Below are 6,850 nucleotides of genomic sequence, written 5' to 3'. Positions count from 1 at the left end.
CAGGACCACGATTAGTCGACCTTCTTGAACAAACCTCAATGTTTCCCACACTCAACGCCTCTTCCGTCAGCTCTTGATCACGTCCGTCTTACTCTTCAAGTCTGGCTCACTACTTCCACCAGTGTTGCCAGATCCAAAATCCCACAATATCGTACAGAGAGGCTTAAATTATCGTTTTTCAGTACAAATTATCGTACATTATAAATTTGATAATAACGTTCTATAAACGACTTCTCACTCCAATATAATATAACAAAGAAGGTGTTTTATATTGCCCTGTTTAAATAAACATCTTTAAAACCAGTAATATAATGCTTATAAACGTGCAGATTGTGTCAGCACCACTCCGACCTCCACGCATTGACACAATATGGACATTTGCGCAGTCCTATTTATTTCATTTCTACATAGGTTTTTCTTTTAAGATTAGAAGCCATTGTCTCGTCGCTCTGTCATCCTAGATTAGACTTAACTCGGCGTGCTCGCGGGCAAACAGCAAAAACTGGCGGGACACTGCCACATTATATAACCTTACAGTTTCTCACGAGAGTAGGCCCTATCGATGTGATTGGGCTATTTATAGTACAGACCCAGAGTCAGTTTTTGTAATAGACACAATAGCATAAACCTGTAAGCACTGAGGCGAAATCTGACTTCAGAACAGTTTAAAATTATGTAACTGACTTGGGAAAGCTACAGCAAAAGACGGTGTTACTAGTTGCAATGTGAAATTATCGTACATTTGAGGATTTTTTAAACTATTGATCGTACATTGTACAGAGCCCAAAATTATGGTACAAATACGATAATTATCTTACATCTGGCAACACTGACTTCCACACTAACTGCTGTTCTTACCCCCAAATTCCACTACCTCCGCTCCGCTCCGACACGAACGCCGGAGCAAAATCGGTCCCGTTCTAGTCAATCAGAGCTATTCCACTACTGCGGCCGTGCTCCGGCAGTGCGGCGCTGTGCGGCGCCCTCTGTTCCGGCGTCCGGCAAAAATAGAATCGATCCTATTTTTGCCGGACGCCGGAGCACCTCCGCAGTAAATGGACAGAAATCACAACGGCCCAACAGGAAAAGGAGCAAGCACATCTTCCGTTTTTCACAATAAATCGCTAAACAAAAGGCGTTTTTGTTTCATATGCACAGGTTTAACAACTTTTAACAACTATCAATGGCGGCTGAAGTTTAAATGCACAAAAGTAAGCCATAAATACAGTTGCCACTATCAAAGTAGTCACACTTTGTTGATCCAAACACTGCTGATCTCTCAACACAATGATGGGCAGATTAAAGAGCGGGTCAATTGAGCCTCGGAGTCCTTCTCCACCCACGTATCAATTTTAAAAAATGCAACATTAGTAGGCGTTGCCTGGAGGACCGAGAGGGCGGAGCCGCGGCAGTGACGAAGACGATGGCTAACTAGACGAAGCTAGCTCCCTTCACTCTGAGCAGTTATTAGAAGTGGAGGACGTTTCTCCCCCTCCTTACACAGACACTCGAGAAGAAAGGGACCAAGTCTATTTGGAGGAGACAAGCGGACCTGAGTCTTATTGTTTTGAGCTTGTGAGTTGCCTGAAACTCCCAGAACCGACCCAACAGAATCACCTCTGAAAGGTAAGTAGCCGTTAGCCATAGCATTGGATTAGCTGCAGGGTTTGTCTCCACGGCCCTAAAAAGCTAGTATTCAGCATGTTTTAGAGGTTTATCTGCTTCAGCACACCTGGTTTTAATCAGCAACAAATAGCTGAGCTGCTTAACAGTTAATCTAACCTGTTAAAGCAGGAAAACCACTGAAACGTGCTGGATAGCAGCTCTCCGGTAGCTCTGGGCTCAAGTTACAGTCTGCTGCATATAAAGTTATGAAAATACCCCATGAGAAAATTATTCTGTAATGTGTTCAGCCCACTAAAACTGCCCTGATTTCTTTATTTATTTACTGATAACAGCTGCTCTCTTGGTTCTAGGTCCTCTGGTGTCTGCAGCTGGTCTCTGGTGTCTGCAGCTGGTCTCCTCTGCTGGTGTCATCAGGATCAGGAACTTTCAGAAGAACGTGCCTTTCAATGACTCTTTCCCCCTTATTTGTTATATTAATTAAATAAATCTCAATTTATATATTTCCTGTTTTTGTTCATGTCCATAAATACTTAAACATGCTTGAAATTAGAACGAGCTTTTAACAGTGAGGTGCTAGCTTAATTAATCACAATAGAGCTAGTTAAACATGCAACAAAAATGTGATATTCAATGTAATTTATAAATATCCATTAAAATATCAAAACGAATCTAAATGAGATATTTGGCAGCACAAAAAACTTGTCAAACACAATATTTATTATAATTGTAGGCAGACAGGAGACAGAGCTGATGGAGGTTCTCAGTCATCGAAGGATGGCTGAAGGCTTTCCAGGAACAGGAGATGTGGTGTGGTCTCTTCTCTCTCTATTCAGCAGGATGAGCTGATAGGTTACAGGTGTGTGAGGACATCCTCATGCTGTCATAACCAGATGACAGGGGTTATCAGGTGATCAGCCAGGCTAATGAGATGCAGAAAGAAAACAAATTCAGGACAGTGTACAATATGTGGTGTTGCTCACCTTATGTGCTCTTATAGAATATTAATGTGTGCATGCCTCATGGTGTAGAGTCTATATTTTGCTGAGTGTCCTGCAATAATGCATGTTATTAGTTAATTTACTTTTGATAGCAAAAACAAAATATTTAATGTAAAAGTTATTTTCCAGGAGAATCAGCTCACGCGTCACCACCAAGTGTCACAGGGGCAGAATCAGTAGCCTCCTTCATGATGTAATCACATACTTATTTAATTGTTAATATCTTAAAAATTCTGAAATGTTTTAATTTTTTTTTAACCTTGAACAGTTCACTGAGCTTGCACTGTCACTGAGGTGGAAGCTGGAATCAACAGCAGACACCTCACATCTTGGTCTTTTCAGGGGGTCTGGACGCTCTGGGACCTTCTGGAAGATGAATTTTCATCATGGTCCCTGTGGGTCACCAGACACACTGCGGCTGTGAGCTCTAAACTGGATGGCTATGTAAAAACAAAGAAGCAGCACATTTATAAATGTTTAAAAGAGCATAAAATCACGTGTAAAAATAATCTGTAAAACAAATTAAAACTAGAAGGTGATAATAAAATGTTTACATAGAAGATTATTAAAAATAATTCACCTTTGCTACAGGGAAGGTTTCACATCAGCCTGGACAAGTACATTCATGCAGCTAAATCAGTCTGACAGCCAGTGTCTTGGGTAGATTTAGCCTGAAAAAAAAATAGAAGCACATTGTTGTTGGAGTTTATAAAGTCAGATAATATATAAAAGAATCTCCTATATAGGCGCTTTATAACATTCCTAGTGTGTGATCGTTGTTATAACGTAAAAGTCCATCACATATGATGTGGAGAGCCTGAAATGCGACCTCCTGAACAGAATTCCTTACAGAACCTGTTCACAAGCTGGATTTCACGCTGTAATGCTGTCTGTCAACTAGTGCAGCGTTAGTTAGAGACACTGTTGCAGAATTGCCGACTGACTAGCTAAAGGAAGTGAACCACGTCTCTCAGACTTTGCATTTAGGTAGGGAATTGTCTTTAGAAGATGTTAAAACGTTTATTTAGCTGACTCACCTCAGACTGGAGCCCGCCGTGGTGGGGGAGCAGAGTCGGTGGGCTGCATCTAAATCGCGGAAGAGCCACGGTGGGCAGCCTCCCTCTTCAAACGGAGGCGCGCAGAATCGCGGGTAAAATGCCCACAGAGTCACCGCAAGCATACTACACTACACCTACTCACCAATACTAAGACGATATGGAACACTAAACCAGAAATACTTTCCCAATTACACTAACAGCCAAACACTAACTCAACTACAATATCCAACAGCCAAATCTAACACTAAATAAGTATTTATAACACTAAAAGATATGCTAAGACTAGGATATGCTAATGCTATATGCTAATGCTGAACTACCGCTGACCTCCTATGCTCGCTTGCAAATCCAACTCCCACTCGCCACAGGGCGTGGCCGAGACGCTCGTTGCTTTTATAACTTTGGCACGGAGCTGCTACGTAGTACTCTACTGGTTTACGTAGTACTTTACTCTTTAGCCATTGGCTAAAATTTATTCAAAATGACAAAAATTCTATGTTTTCAGCTGAAGGTGGCGCATTACTGTGGTTTTTAGACAGAATTTTTAATTTTTAAAGAAAATGCACCAAAATGCTAAAATAAAGAATGCACACATTTAAAACACTATTAGACACTCATTTATACAGTTCATCAGCAAAAAAAAGTTAATTTAGACGTTACTTGCTCTTTAAACAGCTCATGCCGATGCTTCTCCCGCACAACGGGTGTTTGGATCTAACTTCCGCGTTTATTGCTCGGACTGTATCGCAAGATCTCGAAAATCCCGCGCATGCTTGTTTGCCCCCCTCAGGTCTCCGCACCGGAGCGGAGCCGTTGTAGAGCGGGTACCAGTAAAAATTGAGTTCGGAAGCGAGCGGCTGCGGAAGGCGGGGGCGGACCGGAGCGGAGCGGAGCGGAGGTAGTGGAATTTGGGGGTTAGTCCTGCCCCTTACCAAAGAAACAGGGCTCTGATTGGCTCGTGAGTACAAATACAACCACTGGAAATACAGAGATTGAGTGATTGACAACTGACCGTAAACAAGTCAGGTTACACACAACAGCTCTTTTTTTTTTTTAACATTAAACATTATGAATTAAGTGATTATCTTTTAGGCTCTGTACCAGAATAAAGTTTTTATTTAATTTTTATTTTTACAGAGCTACATCGCTACAAACATATTAACAAATAGTTACAGAAATAAATACTGTATATGATGTCAGCATTTTCTCCACATTTTCTAGATACTGCACCAGTACGATCTCTAAAAAGACCTCAAATGGTCAATTAAGTTATTTTATCTCACCTTTCTGTCTCCTTTCTTTTTTAAATTTATTGTAAAAATATTTCCTAGTTGGTGTGGTGATAAAACAGTTTATGAAAATTTCCATAAATGTCTTTTTTATATTAATATTCATTATTGATTAATAGTTCTCTCTGTTTTAATGTCAGGTTTCTAGCAAGTGTTAGAGATTGTTGTGGTGTTACCTTAATCAAGTGGTCTTTTTTCCTTTTTACTAAATACTTTTTAGAATACCAGGATAGGAAGGATGGTGTAGGTTTACGTTTATTAGATTGATGCATAAATATTACCAACAAGAAAGTGTATGTTGGTGTGTGTCAGAAACAGCGTAAGGCTTAATGTCTTTTCCAAAAAAAAACCAGGTGATGGGCCGGTCTCCAGTCCAAATGCCCCGGCTGAATTTTTTTCCCAGTCCAGCCTTGGTGCCCTGGTCATGTGTAAAAGCTTAAATTGACCTAAATATTCATTTATTTGTTATCTCTTGATGTTATAGGTCCCATCACAGGATGCTGGGTGTCTTCCACATTCATAAACACCCCAAAAATGGCAACAAATGATCATTTCCCTTGCCAAAAATTGATCAGTGTCCTGGTCACGTGTAAAGGGTTGAATTGACCTAAATATTATATTATATTTAGGTCAATTCAACCCTTTACAGGTGACCAGGACACTGTAATCAATTTTTGGCAAGGGAAATTCTTTTTTTTTTTTTTGTTGCCATTTTTGGGGTGTTTTTGATGATACAGTAGACAGTATGAGTACCGTAACATCAACAGATAATACATAAAACCCTTATTTGGTCAATTTTAGCCTCCATGAAAATCTGAGCAATTCAATCACTTTTTGGCAAGTAAAATGCCATTTTAGTTGTTTACAATTAAATCATCAATAAAGAATTTAAAGATATTTTGAGGCGTTTCTTATAGGTAAACAGGAGGGTGTAGTCTCTATTTGGCAAGTGACAATCTTAATTTTATGTGCTGAAGTGCTTTTATCTTGTTACTTTTAAATAGAGCAACGTAATGTATAGATAGTTACCTTCACAGTGTCATTAAAACCAAAGCTTGATCAGATTAAATACTATTTTTCAAGTAAAAATGTGCCCCAAACTAGTTAACTGTGGCTCCATGTCAAGTGGACTAAAGAAAGCAAGGGGAAAAGAATCAAATCACTGGAGAATTGTTTATTTACATTTATACAACGTTTACAGGGCCGGCTCTGGGTAATTTGGTGCCCAAGGCGAGACTGCCCATTTGCACCCCCCCCCCCCCCCTGCCCGCACGCCTCTCACCCAAACCCAAGTCCACCCACCCACCACACATTGGAAAAAGCAACTCCACAGTTATTCCTTAGTTACTCATTTTTATTTTAAACATTCACACAGCAACTCTTTAAAGTCAACAGCCTGACGAATAAATGTAAGACTGAAAGATGAGAATATTACAATAACCAACAACTCAAAATGTTGTGCAAATGCCATTGGGGGGGGGGGGGGGGAATACAAAATCAAAAGCAGCATTAAACTGTGCAATCAAAAGCAAAACTCAAATATTAAAGTGTCATCATAAAGAAAGTTCTACTTTCCATTTTGTTCAACTGCTGTGGCCAGTCAGCAGGATCAATGGGGCCAGCAGCTCATGCATGTTCACAGACATCTGTTGAAGCTGATGATGGTGTCTCTTCAGGCTGTTGGACTGGAGCACTGAGTCTGCTGGTGTTGGGTTCTTCTTCTGTGAGAAAATAAACACACACACACACACACAGACACACACACACACACACACACACACACACACACACACACACACACACACACACACAAAGCCACTTAACCCTCTGATGCATGAATTAAGAACAGTGCCACTTTCACGTTCAATATTCCTCAGTC

At 40.4% G+C, this 6,850-nt stretch overlaps 1 long non-coding RNA gene across 1 annotated transcript; it reads right to left on the bottom strand.

The window, feature by feature from the left end:
* Positions 1–1,074: 1,074 nt before the first annotated feature.
* Positions 1,075–4,220, bottom strand: LOC129164273 (uncharacterized). Its single transcript, XR_008563881.2, has 4 exons — positions 3,662–4,220; positions 3,205–3,295; positions 2,884–3,064; positions 1,075–2,546 (listed from the first exon to the last, which is right to left on the bottom strand). It is a non-coding gene; the product is annotated as an uncharacterized lncRNA (long non-coding RNA).
* Positions 4,221–6,850: the final 2,630 nt, after the last annotated feature.

The sequence above is a fragment of the Nothobranchius furzeri genome, chromosome 4 (assembly GCF_043380555.1).
Source record: "Nothobranchius furzeri strain GRZ-AD chromosome 4, NfurGRZ-RIMD1, whole genome shotgun sequence".
NCBI lineage: Eukaryota > Metazoa > Chordata > Actinopteri > Cyprinodontiformes > Nothobranchiidae > Nothobranchius > Nothobranchius furzeri.
This window is presented reverse-complemented; position numbering and strand designations above follow the sequence as displayed.